Genomic DNA, 20,583 nt, shown 5'->3' with positions numbered 1-20,583 from the left:
CTGTTTCTCGGGACTATCCCGTGATAGAGAAATATGGTAAAAATAAGGAGCAACACATAGATTTTGAGACTTATGGCGATAATGGTAAAATAACGTGAAAACAAGCATTTAACGCAAAAATATCGAAATGCTCAATGAAATCAATCGAATCATTTACATAACTGAGGTCCATCAATACTGTTATAACTGATAATAAACGAAGAAACCTGGGTTTCACATGTCTTTTGGACAAATCAGCATCCCATTGGACTATATCGCATCGCAAGTTTTTGATATGATCATTGATAGCTTTGCAAAATGAGCCTTTTTTGATATGTGATTTTCCACATTTTCTAAGAGATATGACGAAGAACTTATTTCCTTATTTATTGCAATCAACATTTCTTGAGGGAAGACCATTTTGAATCTTTGCGATGTAATGCCATGCCATAAGGATATGTGTGATAGGGTTCTGCGATATCGGGAAAAGATTTATCAGAGTTTTGAGTTTATAATAACTTGGTGGAATGTTGATTCCTTTTGCAATATTTCCCCTTGCGATATGACATGGCTTAACCGCGGGACATGAAATATTATTCATATCTGAGAAGGGCTTTTCTTCACTTAAACTTAACTAATATTTTTATCGCGGTCGGTTAGGTCAGGGTTACTCGCATCGTGCTTTGAATGAGTATGATACTTGCTTGTGATTAGTGATATGTGAAATACTTGAGACCTATTCAACTTTAACTCATTTTTCAATATTAATGGATTTAAGACCTAGTGTCAGGATGGTTCTTTATATTAATTTGTTGAGACTTTATTCCTATCCATTTTAGTAAAAGACTCTATACTTAATATTTAAAAGGGTCCCCATTATTCAAGTAAGTTACTTTTTTGATAATAATGGGGGGTTCTTGAGTGAAACAAAATACTCTAATTGATTATTGGTTGTATGATGGACATGCAATAGTTTTGGTTTGGGGTAAATGAAATGTGTCAAAATTGTTATATTTTCAACACCCTTTTATAACCTTTTTGATATCATTCTTCCACTTTCCATCATCTCCTTATGGACTTTTCATCCCTTATTACTCCATTTCTAGTGTAGATATGCATATTGTATTTTTCTCCACTTTTATAATTATTATTAAGCATTATATTTTGATATTTCCCTTTCTTATACTAATATTGTCAGACAATAGCAAAAGGGTAGTTGTTACAACTCCTCCATTTTTCTACAACACTAATAACAACTTCACAACAAGCACTGCAAGATGACAACAAGTGTTGCAACTCCACGGACAATAATAGGCAAAGCGCTACGACTCTCTTCCATCCTATTGCTCCAACTTCTCTATAGTGCTACAACTTCGAAGTGGTATTTCAAGGAAGTGTTGCAAATTTCCTAGGACTAACGAATCTGCTACAAATCATCATTGGCTTGAATTTGCATTATTGCCGCTCCTATTGCTATAAATTCCATTGATGCAACTCCATCACATTATGACATCTTGATGATAAATGCTCTAGATATACAACCAACATGTGTTTCTCAATATGGAAGGCGACAGAGAAAATTGGCGACCAACCAAGTAGGAAAAATTAGTTTGTAATAATCACCAACTAATATGAGTCAACCTTTGCTCAAAATGTACTAGATTTTGAATGCATTGTTGTAACTAGATGAGTTTCCTTAATCGCTCAAGATGGTTTTCTAGCCAATTTCTTAGTTTAGACCTTAAAAAATTGTATAAATACTTGGATTCCTTTGGAGGCCCAAAGAGAGTAGAAAAGAAGGAATTATTGTTCACTATTGTATAATTTTCTATTTGTTGTAATAGAAATATTCCCCTGCTCCATTTGCTAAATTCCTATCTAGTATCCTGTGATAATGTGATTGAAGATTTTATAGTACCTCGTCAAAGGAGGTATTCCCCCCTCCTTATACTGGTAGTGCTAGGTAGCATTAGAAGGTACCTTAATATTTGTAATTATGGTTAAATTACAACTAGTTCATATTACTATTGTTCCTTTGATTTTGGTTATGTTGTAACTCTATAAATTTTCATTTGCTACAACTCATAGTTTCCTTTTGTTGCAACTCAACTAATTTCCTTCTACTGTAATTTTAATATTTGTTATTGACGTAATCACATTACTTTATGATATAACCTCAGGTCATGCAATTTTAGGTATTAAATCTAAGGTTAATGATTGGTTGATGGATTTGCATGTTTATGGATAGTCCGGTTGTTGTTGAAACTCACTTGTAGCTTACTTTTACTTTGTTCTCAACAATAGCTTAAGATTGAAAATTATGTCATGTTTGAATATTGTTTCTGTGTTGTTTACTCATCATACATTTCATTCTATGCATATGCCATTGCATATTTTTTTGATAGAAAACCAAGAATACCATTATATTGGAACATGTCTCTTTTAGTAATTTTTATGTTTCCTTTTCTACAAGTGTGATTTATCATTCTTGTAATTTACTTTTCTGCAAGTGTGCTTTATTTCTTATAAGCGTGATGTGTTTTTCTATATTAGTGACCTGTGAAAGCATTTATATCTTGAACTTTGATGACCAATATATTAATACAACTTCATGACATATAACAGATTGCATTAGCATAGATTGTGCATAGTAGTTTTCAAGTTCCAAATGAATCTTAGATTGAAAATTTAAATGCACAATTGATCAGTTGCTTAGAAAGATAATTAGAAGTAATTAAAAATATCATAATTCGGGGACTAGGAGATAATCCCAATAAGCGAGCTCCATACCACTTACTTAGTAGACTAAGCATCAATAAGAAGGCCCATAGCTAGACCTGATATAGATAATCCTAGTAGGTGGGGTGAACAAAACTCACTTGGTAAGTGGGAATCGGTATAAGCATGGAAGGTGGAGTCTAGTATGAACTCGCCAAGTAGAGCGAGGACTGGTAGAATGGCCCACGACTCGGTCTATTATATGAACTTGCCTAGTAGGTTGCAGACCAATAGAATGGACCACAACACATGCAAAGAAATCTAGTATATGAAATTAGAAAAAGGGAAAAAATATTTATAACTTCAAAATCATGTTTTACCATGATCCTAGACTATCTTGACCACAACCCTTAATCCACACTAAAGACTAATTATTCAATATTAAGTGCATATCAATATGATATTAAGGTAACTTAATTATACTAGGGTAGGAAAACACTAGGCAAATATGACATGACAAGACCACATAGATGATAGGTGGCAAGATTAATGATGTGGTAGCTAAAGAGAGCTACATGTGACATGATAGTTTTGTAGCTTTGGCCACCCAAATGGTGATTTTGTTGTTGACATGAGGCAGGTACATGTCAATGTTTCAAAACATGGAAAGATCTAATTAATTGTAGTAAATGATGTGGAATGTGACTTTGTAGGTGGCACAACCATGGTGGGTCCCTCCTCAGGGTACGTAGGCACTAGGCACCATAGTGTCATTAGCGTAAAAAGCCAAGGGCCAATATTTGAGTATAATGTGGCAAAAATGGTGTGGTATAAGGAACACATGGAAACCTATGTTTGGTCCACTTTTGACTTACGTGGCAAGGTCAATATCCTTGGGACTTGGAACGATGACATGCCTTGGAAAAGATCTTAGTGCATTATGTTTTTGCACTAAAAAGTGCATGATTAAGCTTCACCCCTAGTGAGATCCTTACCAAGCCACCAGACCTCCAAGAGTGTGGAGATAATAAAATAATCCATCCATTTGGGCCTCATATATGTTTGAAAGGACATTTAAACTTATTTTCCTAGTCCTAGGTCTCACATAGCATAATGATAAGTGCTTAGTAGTGAATAAATTGAAAAAGTAGTTTGTGCATATATGGATTCGTATCCATGGATATAAGCTAACTTAGAAAATAGTCATATGGTTTCTTGACTTTCAAGTTAATTCCCTAGGGGACCAATAGACCGTGTGAACTGAAAATAATATAGGTTATCCCAATTTAGTTCTCCATAGCATGTCAACCTTGCCATGGTTTCGTTGCACATTTTAGTATAAATATTCCAATCTAGAGGAGCTTGAAAAGGAAGAAGTGTGGGACTATTTGTGAAGTATGAATTTTTGTAGGAATGATCATTGGTATAGGTGTCAAGGTTTCATTATGGAAAGAGTGAGAAAGTACAAAGAAAGTCAAACTAAGCCCTACGTCATCAAAAAGAGAATAAGTTTGAGAAAGAAGTCAATAAAATATGTGTGTTCGAGGAAGAGTCTGAGATTGAAGTCTGAATAGAAATACTGATACTGTATGAAAAATTTAAATATACATAATAGGGAGTGGTATGCAAAGTACATTATAAACCTATAAGGACTGGGGAAAGAGAAAAATAAAATATATATAGTAGGAAGTGATATGTAGAAGTAGAACAAATGCTGAGGAACAATAAATTAGATTAGAGATTACAAAATTTGTAAAAGAAAGATTGACTGGAAAGTGTATGGATTAAATTTTGAAAATATATGAAAGAAGGATATGATAGGAAATATAGTTGGTTTCGGTAAACAAATCTAAGGGATTGATGTCTACTTCTGTTTGGTGCTAGTAAAGAATTTGAGGAGATTGCTGTCTCCTTCTGGTTGGTGCTAGTAAAACACTTTAGCGGATTGGTGTTTCCTTCTTGTTGTTGTGAGTAAATAAATTTAATAGTAGGTTGGTGCCTACAATATTGTTTAATAATAAAAGAACTTTTCATACATATTTGGCATGTTCTAATGTATCAATATGATTGACATTGTATATGCATTGAATTTTTGATTGGTTGAAATTAGCCATTATACTGAGTCATGCCCCCTCTCAATATAATCATATTTCCAATAGTAGCACCTAAGGCTTACAACCCTCGAAATATCAATGTGTTGGCAAAAAGAATGACTTCAAGGATTTTCCTGATATCTGGTATAGAGCAGGCCTTAGTCACAACTCTTGTCACATGGGTGCTAAATACTATCGTTAGAGGGCTAACATCCCTTGGCATATCGACATATCACTGTTCTCGACAAAAAATGTAAAGTATAGGAGTTTCCTAATATTTTGATATAACATCTCCCTGTTATGCTCCTAGTGATTGAGGAGTCTAATTCCATCATAAAGGTATTAGATCCCTCGACATAACAACACCAAAAGTTTTTAGTGGTGCACATACAAATAAATCATCCAGTACTCTGATATCCTCATACTTGGCATTTTTTAATAGATGGAAAGTTGGCCAAAAGTTGAGAGAACAATTTCCCATCATCCATACTCGAAAATGTCATTCTTTGCAATATTTATAGTGTTAATTATATATATATATATATATATATATATATATTTAATGTTATGATATGAATATTTTTGAATTCAGGCTTCTGTGATCCATATTGAATTAAGAAACAAATTTCCATAGAAATCACATAGGATAAATTTTGTTGACGTGTTTCGAACCATCCAATGTGGTTCATCGTTAGGACAAGGTGAAGAGGCACATTAGGGAATAAGATTAAATAGAGACCTGAAATTATCCCATGTGATTTATACTGATTTTTTTTTCTTAATTCAATATGGATCACAGATGCCCAAATTCAGAAATGATGACTATACATGGAAAGGCCATTGTTGTTAAAGTTCATCATTTTGATCGGTCTCATTTAAGGGTCTCTAAGTTGAAGAAAGGTCTGGAATTTCTAAAGTGATGTAGAGATTTGTACCTTGTTCTGTCATTTGCTCGGATTAAGCACCCTCTTAATAATTCTAGTCACATTCTTATATTTTTTAATGCAAGTATGGCCCTGGTCCATTTGGAGATTGGAAATATTAGAAAGATTCTTGATTTTATTTCACGTCATTTTATTTATCTATATTTGGAGCTCTCTAATGAGATTTATGCTTGCCTTTGGCAATGGATCGAGGCATGCTTAGCATTGAAATACATACGCATGGAATAATTCTGAAAACTTAAGTAGTCCAAGAAGTTCATCGATCTCTCGGAGAAACCTATATTGCAACCTCAAGGTTCTAGTTTCTTGCGTGGTTCTTCCTTAAGCAGAATTAGTATTAATCAAGTCTCTGCTCTCCAATCTTGGGTTAACTGTATCGCTCTCTCTTCCGCCATCGAGTGTGATAATGATGGATCTAGAGTTGCCTCTTGCATTGGTTGTAACAACGCTACAAAATCCCCACTTCAGATTCTTCCCCTCTCCATAGTTCCGCCCTCTCATCCTGAGCAACTCATTGTTTCTAATTATTCCTAGGTTATCTCTACTAGTGTGGCCACTGTTGGTCAAGGTTTAGGTGATCCAATTGATCCTTGTTTCTCATTAGACTCGCCTCTCTATCCTCCATCTTTCCCTGTTTCCCCCATTTAAGGTAAACACCATTCATTTAATAAATTCCATGTTCGGTTTGGATTGTCCCAGATTTTTGTTTCTCTGGTTCACATGGGTGTTATCCGTCACCTATTGATCGTCCCTCCCTTACCCCATTTCTCCCCTCATCCGTGGATGGTATCCATTTGGCGTTGGTTAAATCAGAGCTAGTGGTGCTACCCTCGTCACCTTTCCCTCATTCTGCTAGTGCCAACCTGGTCTCAGTTCAACACATTCGACCTTCTATGGAAGAGTTGATGATTAGCAAGGATTTTGAGGCGTCTCCTCATCATCTATTACTCATTCCCTCATCACCAACTTAAAATTGGTTCAATTCTCCCGGCCTCAATTGGAAAGAGGCTCAGTTGGTGTTGATTCTCACTACAACAACTGTTCTGCAGAGTCGTTAACCTCTAATATGGAGGTTTTAGCTTGGTCTTTTAATAGAATCTTAAAAAGAATGCATAATATTAATAATAATTTTTCAAATAATAAGATTATTGGATTTAATAATAATAATCACAATAATAATAATTTTTTGAATAATAATAGTAATAATAATAATAATTTTTTTATTAATGATAGTAGGGGTATTTCTATTAATAATTGTAATGGAAAGAATGTGTATAATAATAATAATAATAACATCAACACCGATGATTCTCTATTCAATGCTAATAATAGTAATAATAAATTAGTCTATAGTAGGACTTTATGTTCAAGTAATAATAGTTTTTCTAATTCTCTTTCCCCCTCTAGTAATAGGGTTGTCAATCTCTCTAGCTTTTCTTTTGACCCTCCAGTCTTTAGTCTATTGGAGAAAGGTTTAAATTTTTCCCTTGCTCCTAGAAAGATCCCAGTCGATGATATCATTTGTGACATTGAATATGGTATTAGAGACTTACTGGACGTCACTAAAGATATCATCAGACAAGATTATGTTGTTGTCCTTAGAAAGGCAAAGCCCCCCAAGAACAACATCACCAAACTTGAGTTTGATGCTCTCAAGGCATTAAACAATAACAAGGATTTTTATGTTCTCATAGCCTACAAAGGTGGTGTTGTCGTTATTATTGATAAAGAGGATTACCAAAGGAAGATGTTGGACCACCATTGTAATAGTAGGAACTACAAGAAACTGAATAAGGATCGTTTGAAGAAGATTTCGAAAGATGTGGCTCTTGCTATAAAATCTAGTAGCTCAGCCATCTTGTTAAGTCATAGGCTTATTGAGAGTATCCATCTTACCCCCATTATCTATGACCTTCCAAAGATTCATAAGGAAGGGGCCCCTCTGAGACCCATTTTCAACACAATAGACGAGCTGACCTATCTTCTTGCTAAATATTTAGCCCTGAAGCTTAAGGTCATTGTAGGCCGTACAAAATCCTTTGTCAAGGACTCTATTTTGTTTGTCAATGAGTTAAAGAGTATTTAACTTAATCCCAATGACAAGCTTGTGATTTTTGATGTGGTCCCCCTCTACATTAATATCCCCATCAATGAGGCCATTTAAGTCATCAAGCGTATTACGGATCCTGATACGGCTAGATTAGTTTATATCTATCTCACCTCCACTTTCTTCTCTTTTGGTGGAGAATTCTATCAGAAAACTTGTGGTGTCGCAATGGGTTCCCCCCTCTCCCTTGCGTTGGCTAATCTATTCATGGAGTATTTTTAATCAAAAGCTTCAACTTCTTCTCCTCTTCTTCCTAACTTGAGGAATATATTTTTGGATGACACTTGTGTCATCTAGTCCCATGGTAAGGAAGAGTTGGACCTTTTCTTCCTTCATCTTAACAATTACTCGATTTCCATAAAGTTCACCATGGAATATGAAAGAAATGGTATTCCACCCTTCCTTTACATCCTCCTTTTAAGGAATGATGATGACTCTTTTTCTCATCAAGTCTTTTGGAAGAAAAATCACACCGAGAAATATCTTCATGCTAAATCTAATCATTTCCCAACTCAAAAGCTTGGTGTTCTCAATACTTTAGCAACTAGAGATTTAAGTATTTCTGATGAAAACCATCTTAATGATGACCAAACACACCTCCATAGGGTTTTCATTAATAATGGGTACAATAGACACCAATGTACTAAGGCTTTCCTCAAAGATGAAAAATGTCCTAGGGCTAAGAAAGAACCCAAGGATCGATTTCCTAGAGTATATCTCCCTTTTATCCAAGGCACCACTGACAATATTGCGAAGATCTTAAGGAAGCATAAGGTTCCTTCAACCTTTAGGCCTCTAAATACCATATGGAGTTCCCTAAGATCTATCAAAGACTCGGTGTACCCTAAAAATATGAAAGTTGTTTACGTTATCCCTTGCTATTGTGGGACTCCCTACATGGGTGAGACCAATCGGTTGATTAATCAAAGGATTCGTGAGCATGCCAGTAACATCAAGTATGGTCGGACTCGCTCCTATGATTTGGCAGAGCATGCAGATAGATCTAAGCATCACATATGCATTGAGGATGCCCAAGTGATTGCCATGATTAGTAATTTCCATCATCGAAAATTCAGGGAGGGCCTAGGAATTGAAAAAAGGCCCAATGATTTGAATAGAGACAATGGATGGAATATTAGCAGAAGTTGGGTCCCCGTCCTATGTTCTTAATTTTTATGTGTTTGTTGTTTTACGTGTTTTCCAAAGGTTTCTGTTATTAAGTTTTTTGATTGGTTTTTATCACCTTGATCATTCTTAGCTCCATTAACTATTTTACCCTCTTGATCTTTCTTAGCTCCTTAAAGCTTGCAATTTTTGTTAGACTTTTCTTATGTTATTAATTCCTTAAATTATCTGTAGGGCCTTGGCCCCTTATTTTTTGGTTTACCTTGATTCATTGGCCTTTCTTCAATTATTTTTATTTTTAATTTTATTTATTTACATTTTATGAATATTTTTTATTTTAGCATTATTTCTCATTAAATTGTATTTTTATTTATTAATAGGGTTTTGACTTAATTATTTATTAATAGGCCTTGAATCCTTTTGTTATTATTATTTTTTGACTTCGCTCCTTGTTTGAAGTTTAACTTCGAAAAAATTGATTGTTTTTTCTATATATATTTAACCTAGTACTAGATTATTAGATCCTAATAATTAATGTTAAAAATAAAAAATATTATTTATAAACTAGCCATTTATTATTAAAAATTAAAAAAAAAACATATTATTTATAAACTAGTCATTAATTGAACCAAGGGTCTCTTCATTTCTCTCTATTTAAGCTTATGCCATGATCTGCCTGTTCATCTTTTCCTAACAATGAACCACACTAGATGGTTCGAAACGCGTGGAAAAAAATTCTCCTATGTCATTTCTACCAAAAGTTTTTTCTTAATGATATAAATACTTCAAATTTTAAGTTCATCTCTCATCCACTAAATTCCAGGATTAGGTAACAAAAGTGTAAATATATAGGACCTAGCACTTAAAGGTTCCAAATACCTCTACATATTAGTATTTTAGAGAAGGCCTTAGTTATGACCCCTGATTGTAGGGTGCGTTAGGTGTAACACATGAAGCTAAAGGACCATGGAAAATCCATGTTTTTCAAGTGGTTCCAATGTTGAAAATTTGGAGGACTTCTCTTGATATCTTGAGATAAAAATGGATTAGACATGTTTTTTTGGTCATTTATATGGTACATAATCACTATGTTTTAAAAATGTTGGATTGAAGGGAATATAGGGAATATGTGTAGGTGTTAGACATCAAATGTAATGTAAGTATTTCAATATGTTTTAAATTTCGACTCTATTACAATTTACATAGGGTGTAGATACACTATATATATATAGACACACACACAAAATTAATATTCTGAACCATATTTGATATGGAAAATTTTCATATCAAATTATATGTGGGCATATCATCATTGTTCGATAGCCCTACGAGGTGCTAGGTAAAGGCCATATTAATTATCTTTTGCATACCCCTTTCATATTATACCTGCCTTCAATATATGTACTCTTGAATTTATTCCATACCCATTGCATTCGTAAGAGAAGATATCTGAGTACATATTTGGGTTATGTACTCTTTCGTTGATTCTCCTATTGACATGATTTAAAAATCATAAAAATTAATCTTAAGAGCTTGGAATTTGTCTATAGGAGCCATATTGAATTAAAGGAGAATATAAAAGAGGTACGTGCAAACAATCAAACATCCAAATCTAAAATAGGGTTATGTGTAAATAATATCGGTTAAAGATCGATCCTAACATCTAAATTTCGATATAGGTTGTATTATTCTGATCATTTGATAGATATGGGGCTATAAATATTATTTAAAATAGTTATGAATGTATCTCTGGTCATTATGTATGTCCACCTCCTACTTCCTCTCTAATGTCATTTCCATTTCCATTACAATTGTAGACAATAATGTTCAATTTGATGCATACTATTTTTTCAATCACCTTCAATTTTGTGATCACTCACGATTATTATTTCCTATTTATTTGGATAAACAACGAAGGAATGCTTAGTTGTGATTTATATTTGTGTTTATGTAATCCTTTATTTGGGGCATGTTATGGGAAACCAACTTTCTAGAATGCGCATGGACGTAACATTTCATTGAACAATTCTTTTAATAATCAAATAAAAGTATGAACTAGTGGGGGTGAATTTTACAGAAAAAACTCACTTATTCATTTGATAAAATTTTATTAATATCACTGTAGGTGAAAATGGATTGTGTGTGTGCCTGCGTGTGTGTGGGACTTATTATATAATATTGAGGGTAATATAGATTATAATGAATATATTAGGGTGAAAAAGCATCACTATAATATGAGATTTAATAATATTATTAAATCTATTATCATTATTTAATATTTAATATTAATATATTATAACATTAATATTACAAAATTCAATATTACATTAAATTTAATAACTTTGCATTAATATAATATTGAATTTAATATAACATTAAACATGCTATATTATAATATATAGTAATATTTTAGTATATATATGAACTCTTGATATAATGGGATGGAACAACAAAGAAATAGAGAGATAGAGGTGGAGTGAGAGAGGAATGAAGGAGGGAAGTGATCCAGATTTAAACAAAAACACAACAAAATACAAAGATAACTATATACACAAAGATGCAACGGAAATAATACTTCATTTCATTAATGTAAAACACTGAAATATGCTTACAAAAAAAATGGAAATAAACCAACTAGGGCGATGGTAGCTTATCTCTGAGAAGAGATGTGGCAGCTACATGCCTTTGAATTGTGTTACAATGAGGCTCAAAGGCCTATTTATTGTTGAGAAACAATGGAAAACCCTAAACATCCAAAAACCTAACCCTAGAAGATGAAACGCCAAATTGTGGGCCTCGTTTGGGTAAATTGGTACATCAACTTCCCGAGGTCGTAACTTTGGCATATGATCTCTGTTTGACACACACAGTATCTCGTTAGAAAGATCTATCTGTGAACTACAACTTTGGGAAGAGCAACATTTCCAGGTTTCCCAAAAGACGTCATTTAGGGCCTCAAAATGGCTCCAAAGTTTAGGACCCAAAAAACTGCTAAAAATTGTAAATTGTGCTACAATTAAGGAAACTAAAAAGCTGAAAGAACAATGGTGGGGGTCCAAGTGGACTTGGCAGGTGGCCACCAATATCCACCTGGATCAGGAAGAGAGAGGGTAGGAGAGGAAAGAGTGAGAGAAAGAAGGGGAAGAGAGAGAGAGAGAGAGAGAGAGAGAGAGAGATGAAGATGGAGGGGGAGAGATATAAGGATAGAGGGAGGGAGATAGTGATGAAGTTTGAGAGAGATATTTATGGGGGGGAATATAGGTAGACATTAGAGAGAGGGAGAGAGAGGAAGGAAGAGAGAGAGAACTTGAGAGATAGAAGGGAAGAGGGAGGGAGAGAAGAAGAAAGACACATAGAGAGAAAGGTGGAGAGAGAGAGGGAGTCTTAAGGGAGAGATGGAGAAATAGTGTGTATGTTTGGGGGGTTATATAGAGACACAAAGAAGGGGAGAGAGAGAGAGAGAAGGGGAAGAAAGACACAGAGAGGAAGAGAGACAGAGAGAGAAGGGGAAGAGAGGGAGAGAGAAGGGGAAAAAAGACATAGAGAGGAAGAGAGAGAGAGAGAGAGAGATATGGAGAGAGGTTTTGTATGTTTTGGGGGTGAGATAAAGAGAAAAAGAAGGAGAGACAGAGAAATATAGAGATATAGATGGAGGGGAGAGAAGGGGATGAAGAGAGAGATTAATAAAGGGAGGAAGGGAGAGATACATAGATGTGAAAGAGAGCGATCATGTTTGGGGGTGATGTAGAGAGACAAGGAAGGAAAGATAGAGGGAGATATAGATGTAGATGGTGGTGGGAGAGATGCGATGGAATAGAGAGATAAATAGAGGGAGGGATAAGCAGTCAGCGAGAGAGAGATAGATGGGGGAGAGAGGGAGGGATAGAGAGAGAAGGGGAGAAAGGTAGGGGAGAGTGAGGGAAGAAGAAAGAGGCACAAAGAGGAACATACATATGTTATATAGTATTATATAATATTGAATAAGTATAGAGGAAGAGGAAGTGAGGCTTTTAAAAAAGGTAAAATAAGTTGGATTTAGAAAGCCATGAATACTTTGGTTTTTCACTAAAATGGATGCATTGCTTTTACTATAGATGTTGATTTATAATCCTATTTCATTGCTTGCATTAAATGCATTGGTTTTAGTGTATATGTTGATTTCTAATAGCATTTGATTTCTTGACTAGATGCATTGATTTTAGTGTAGATGTTGATTTCTAATCCTATTTGGTTGCTTGCACTAGATGCATTGATTTTAATGTAGATGTTGTTTTCTAATTTGATGTAACTAAATGTATTATGTACATTAATTTCAAGGTAATTAGATTAATAGTGTGCATTTATTTCAATGTAAGCACAAGATAATTATTGAGGACATGCATTAATCCCTATGTTATAGTCATTCAACCATAAATAAAATGCTTGAATTTTCATCATAAATAAAATGGTCACTTACCTGAAATGTTTGCTTCTTAAAACTATAAGATATTTATAATTCATTGCATTCTTATTATTCCCATTTTCTATCATTTAATATTGTTAGTCATTTTGGATTTAAATGAGGTAATAGAAAACAAATACCATTGAAACTTATTTGGAGTTTAACACTCCATAAGTCATAATGATTGGCTTTGGAGAAAACTACTATTAATATTTGAGAACAAGAGAGATGAGGTATGATGTTTACTACAATAGCTCGAGTTAAAGATTTGAATGGTTTACAATTTCAACCGGCTCTTTTGTATGATTGATATGAAAATATGACAAAACTAACATTTGTGACAATAAGAACAAGAGAATAAAATAGTTTGATATTGATGAGAATGAAGACTATTTTTAATTGACTACTTTCTTATTATTGACATTTTATATTAACATATTTGAAATGATTAGAATAATTAGATGTTCAAAAAAGTTTGTGTGATCATGCATGACTGAAACCTACCTATATCCATCTTAACTCTAGATCTATCAAGTGCTAAGAGGGATCAAATCTCTTGAGGTGCAAACCCTTCCTCATGTTTTGTACTCAATAAAGAGGTTTGCACCTCAAGATACTTGATCTCTCTCGACACTTGATAGGTATAGGGTTATCATGGATCTAGGATGGTTATATAACCACCTTGGGCACAAGACATGATATATCGATATATGAATTAGTGCTATAGTATAAATGCACCAAACATTGAAAAAATTAGACATAATGGAGTGTATAAAATAAGTCTTTGTGGTAGTGACAAAATATGTGAAATAAAATTATTGACTCAAGATACACCAAGAGTTGAAATGAGGATGTAAAGGGAGAAAAAAATTTGAAGGTTACGATAAAGGAAGCACCATGTCTTAATTAATGCAATTAAAGGGAGTGCAAAGTTTAAATAATTTTGTGAATGAAATGTCAATATATATGTGAGTTATGCTATTAAAGTGTATGTCTAAACAATGGATGTAAAGGAATTCCATGGTTCAAAGAAAAAGGTTAATGAATTATGGATGAAAGGGAGGGAATGAAGTGATTGCAAGCACTTGCATAAGAACAAAGTGAATTAGAGAATAAAACATTAAATATCAGAAAGAGAAAGGAGGTGTTGCAAGGAATTGAAGAAGAGTAGAGTGGACCATACAAGAACAAGTTTCAGATTAGATGAGATTTTTGTATCTTGTAAGTTGGTGCTTACAAAGAAACAAAGGGGATCGATGCCTCCTGTAGGTTGGTGCCTACAAAGAAAAATTAATTAAAAAAAAATTTGTGGTGTTATTTGTAAATGGTTTCCATGATATCTAGTGTTCTATGTTTTTCTTATAAGATAGATGTTTTATTGTGCTCAAATGTTTTAAATAAGTAAAAATTACATTATACTAATTCAAACTACTTGTAAGTGTAATTGTGAATCTAACAAGTAAGAGTCCATCAATTGGATGTCAGGCGTCAAGATAATAGGGAGATGGAGCTTTTTAAACTAGGATGATCCCCTCGTACCAATAGGACATGAAACATTCTCAAATGATAGAAATACAATTTTTGTTACCCAACGAAGAAATAGTGATGTTGCTAGGGATTGGGTATTAGAAAAAACACAAGGATTTCGAGTATTTTCTCCCAAAAATATCAAACTGAATAAGGATCTGTTGACGTTGCTAGACCCGCCAACATGTCAAGGTGATCCCCCCAGTAAGAAGTCCCAATTAAACCTCAGACCGTTTGGTGTAGAATTCCCAGCGGTGGGTCGTAAGGTAATGCCTTGACCGTGATGTCCCACAGAGGCAAGTAAGATCACTCTGTCAGTAGCAAGGGTGTGGCTGATGTAGAGGGTCAAGGAATGGGTATGAGAGGTTCCAACACTTCAAAGGGAGAGGAAGGTGAAGGTGATTTCCAGGTTAAAAGGGATCAGTCCCAACTCGACTAGGAACACACCACATAAAGGACATGCACAGCTTTTGGCGGAGCAATCCACTCGAATGCGGTAGTCAAAAAACAAGGTAAGATAACGTGAACAACACTCATGGATCAGTCTGAGACGAGTGTGATGGAAGGCCAATATGATGTTCGACAGATCAGTCGATATGGACAGTGACAACATTAACAACATATGAAAAAAATTAACAATAAGATTCATATAATTGCATACAAATCAGTTCATATACAAGTACATAAGTTAAACAACATATATCATTAAGGCAACTGGAAAAATCCAATTACAATAACAACATATGCATGAAAATGTGCTGGATCTTATTATTAAAGAAGTGTAAGTCACAATCATACAATACACCATGTAAACCTGCTAGCCCCAATAGCGGAACGTTACAACCACATCTGCCTGCTCCTCCAAAGAGATGTACTACCTCCATGCAGTGGAGAAGCCAAGGCGTGTTATAATACTGTCCAAGCGTTCTTCAAGATAGTCTTAGTAGAATCTTGGCTGACCAAAAGCCCATACAATGATTTATGAGGGACTATTTATAGCAAAGGGTGCGGCGACCCTTGAAATTCCCCTTCGTGATAGTTCAACTACCCTCATGAATCTTCACCTACCCTATGACTGTTACATCCAACTGTTGACATTGAACTTACACTTGACACGACTAAACATTACAATGCACATCTACTCATGTGAGAGAACATGGGTTGAGCAAGCCTTGCAAGACATCACACACTCGATCTGCTATGGTGGGACCAACTCTTTGACATGCTTGTGATGGTGAAGCTGGTGAGTAGATGCCAAGCTTGGTCATCTGTGATGGTGTGCATGTACCTCATGGTGACATCTTGCTAAAGTGAATTCTTGCCTTCGTTGCAACTGATGCATTGGTTCAGCCCTTCATCCAACTCGTCTGCGAATAGGCGCATGGTCTTCTTGGGTATGATTAAACCAGAAACAAAGTGATGCATAATGTTTGTGTTGATATTCAAGTGTGTGCTAGTGGTCATGCACATCAAATTTTTGAAGTGCATTTTCATCCCTAGTTGGACTTGCTTCTTGTCTTTGCCTGGGTGAATGTGTTGAATGGGGGGGATTGCATGCATGCGCTCAATGACATGCATGCTACTAGATCCTTTGCATGCGATCAACAACACTACTCACCATGCTTGCTCTGTGTCAACTACTAGGATGGATCCTTAATTTGTACTAGCTCAGTTTCATCCATGAGTTCATGTTGCGCCTGTTATCACTCAGGTTGTTCCCAAAAGTTGTAAGAAAGGGAATATGGCTAAGGTAACCATAGAACAATCTTTTAGATACAGATTCTAGCCAATCTGCATCCATAAAGGGCTCTATCTTTATGATTTAGCTTTGTTTTGAAAGGTGTTAGGCTAGTTATGAAGTTCAAGGGTTTTGTTTTGAGTTTGGGTGGTGAGATTCAATAGAACAGAGATGTAAAACAGAATATTTCAGTCCATTGGGCATGATGGAGTCAAAAGAGATGGTTTTCTGGATTTGGTTTCTAATAGAGGATGGAATCACAGAGCAAGGTAGTCAAGCATGGAACAAATAAAGGCTGGAATCAGATGGAATGGACTCAAATGGAAGAAGGGCAATTAAGAATCCTTCATCATATTGAAAGAGGGAAAATGGATGATTACTGTTAAGGAGCAGTTAAGAATTCCTTAGCAAATAAACAACATGAAAGAACCAGTAAGCAGGAGCAATTAAGAATTCACTGCTTATACTAATTCTGAAGAAAACACAGAGAATAATAAGGACTGGAAACAGAGTGCAGTTAAGCAAATTCTGAATTAATCGTTTTCTTTATCATTGAGATTAATGAAACATAGATGATATAACAGAAAGAGACTGTAAAACACAAGGTATAAAGTACTCATTGATCCATGGGTTGAATCAAGAATTCTATAACAAGTCCTCTGCATCGATTCTTCATCCAGTAGGCCAAACAATAGTTTGTTTCCAACAACTCTTTATTCCAAAGGTTCAGTATTTACAGCAAAGTCTAGGGATATCTACACATACCCAACCTCTTTACAGATCTGAGGAAGGGGGTATTTATACAACAAAATATGTACAAAAATATCTCATAAAGGCTGTGAGATAATATCTAAGATGAACCTAAACTAATTTACAAGTAACATAGAAGAGGCTCAAGAGAGATAATTGATGTTGCGCTGGAGGCTGGCTCTTTAGGGTTCAGCTTGTAGGTGTCCTTTGTAGCTCTGTGCCGACTGTTTGGATTAACTATTCTTTAACTTCTAATCTACTTCTCTTAATTGGCTTCGATATTCATTAAATCTGATTCGAACTGTCTTTAATTTTGCACTGATACTCTTTTAATGCTCCTCTAATACTCTTTGACTTTGTTTGGATGCTCTTTAATGCTGAACCGACCCCTGCCCACCACTTTTCTAGCAAAAATAAGACCACAACATGTGTTCTCACCACCTTTCCTTTGGTACATCATGTCTCTGACGGATTTCCACTGGTTAGGGTAGCGCATATATCTGTTCATCCCTTTAATTCTTTTTCTGCGAACTCAGAGTACATTGTTTGCTTTAAACTTTTCTAAGGAAGAAAAGCTACAAAATAGCCTATTAGGGGAGGCCGCGAGCTCATTGATGGAGACTTCTGGTTGAAGGCAGTCGAAACATTGGAAACATGACCACAAAAGATTGCATGCCTGGAGCGCTTTTTTTGCAGCGAAAACATAAAAAATGACCTTTTTACTCTTTATTGGACAAAAATTATTTTTGCGGGAAATTTTGTTTCAAAGGACGGATGATGTCAGTGGGCGGTACGGTATGGATGACATGACAGGGTGACATCAGTGAGGGTCAGCGGGAGGGCGGTAAATGGTTTTGTTGGCACCACTTTCGGGCTTGGGTAGTTTCAGGCGGAGAGGGAGCGAGCAACCCAGGGGCATGTTCCGTGGCATGTCATGGGCGGCAAAAACTGCCGGTTCCCCGGGCGGTAAAGTTTGGCGGAAAGATGGGTTGTGAAATGGTTAAAGACCATTGGATGTGGAGGTCCAGATCGGACGACGGACAGTTTATGAATAAGGTGGGGAGTTAACGCGAGGGACCGGCGCAAATTAACGTTTAATCTTAATGATATTGAGGTGGATTTGATTGGTTATCGGGGTTGATCAGTTATTAATTAACGTGGGGTTAATTAATCCTGGGGTTTTTGCGCGGTGGAGAAAATTTTTATTTAATAAGCTCCTGATGAACTATTAATCGTTCATTTAAATAATGAATATGCTTATATAACCGGGGGACGGGAATATTTAATAGCGGGGACTATTTAACATATTTTATATATATGGGAAAGGGGAAATAAAGTGGGAGTTATATAGTAAATTTAGGTTTAATATGAATTTTTGAATGGAGTGCTAAGTTATATAAAAAATATTTCAACTTTTGTAGTTAAAAATTAGGCTAGAGTTTGAAAAGGGTTTTTATGGAGAATTGTTTCTATCTTCCTAAGCAAACAGGGTTTCAATTAGGCAATGCTTTTGAGATGAGATGAGTAGCCTAGAGGATATTAAGCAGATCTTAATATCTCTAGGGGAAATTAGTTAAATGATTTAGGGAAAAATATGAGGGGAGTTAGTCATGCCTCGCTTGAGCTGCATCGAAACTATCTGTCTTGCCCTTGTGATAGTAGTAAAAAGTTGACACATTCAAAGACAAAAATACATCACCAGTATCATTCTGCAACAACAAAACTACCTACCCAACCTACTTTCCCTAGCATTTTTTCTTCTTTTCTTTGGGTGCATTTAGACTGGCAAACCCTTTTCAACTTTTCTTTTCTTTACATGGTAAGCCTACCTAAGTCTGCACTTATTTCTTCCAAGGGCTCAGATTAAACTGTTGAGCTCCTTTGTTTCTCTACTTATCTACTTATCTGCCGGGATTAAGCTGTTTGGAAAGATTTTTATTCTCTATCTCTAATACATGAAATTCAAACATGAACTGGCCAAGATTAAGTTGTTTGGCCATTCATCAATTGTGGAAAAAAATTTCAACAAGCTGTACATGATGCTTTATTTATAGAAAATGAAATAGCAGTGGCATTTGAACTTGCACACTTTCCTAGTCTTTTTTATTTGGGGTTCATTTCTTTTCATTTTTTCTTTTGACCATTTATTTTTTCCACCATTTGATTTTTCTTTTAGGGTATACCCTCTTTACATTTTTTTTTGTGATAATATGGAAAACTTTATAGCAAGGAAAGGATGAACATATTACAGAGCTCAACCACTCAATCATGAAATATGACACCTATTACTATAAGAGTACAACACTGGCTCCACTTGGGGATGGATTTCCCTGGTGGAAAGTCAAGAACAGTAGGTCAGATGGCCTTATGAATACCTTTTACTGTGCTCTGTAATCTTCCTTTGTTGAATGTAGAAACTATACGAATGGATGCTGTAAAATATATATACACTCTTCTAGAGCTGATTTCAAAACAACTATACATCTGTTCTGGATGGTCTGCTTGGATTACCTGATATTATTTTCCTGCTCCTAAATATTCTTCTACAATCTCTGATAAACTAAAATGAGGCTAAACAAAAATGGTAAAGTTACTTCACTGATTTCAAAATTTTCTGCACATCCTTCTTCATTCTTTTTGCTGATATGAACAAACTGTTCACTTTTTCCAAGCTATGGAACCTAAATTTTCTTATATACATGTTAGAGTCAGAATATATCAAAAAATTGGATCAAAATAATGTTTCAGCATTCGGCCATTCACTGGTCCTTCTTCTGTTTCTATACCCTCCAGGCTCTTCAGAATGTAAGTATTGTTCCCTTGCAATGTTAGGTAAACTTGACTCATGATAGAGTCAAAGTTGACCAAGTTAAACAGTGATGGTTTTGGGGCACATGGTATTGTGCACCCATAGTATTCTGCCTGTGGTATTATACATAATGGGGCTTATAAAAAGCTGGAAGGACTTCATTGTAATGCAAGACATGGAGGTGAGCGGTGAAGGCTCATTTGGTCGGATTGGCCAGGGTTTTGGCCAATGCTAATGAGATCTTATTAGGTTGGGTATTTCCCCGGATTTGGGGTTTTCCCGGATAAACGTTTGTGTTTATGTGTTTATGGTTATTGCTGGTTATTTTTATTTATGTTATGCAGTAATTCAT

The sequence above is a fragment of the Pinus tabuliformis genome, chromosome 2_1 (genome assembly GCF_031772625.1).
Source record: "Pinus tabuliformis cultivar Carrire ecotype Pingquan chromosome 2_1, CPIR1, whole genome shotgun sequence".
Lineage (NCBI taxonomy): Eukaryota > Viridiplantae > Streptophyta > Pinopsida > Pinales > Pinaceae > Pinus > Pinus tabuliformis.
Note: the sequence above shows the minus strand (reverse complement) of the source record.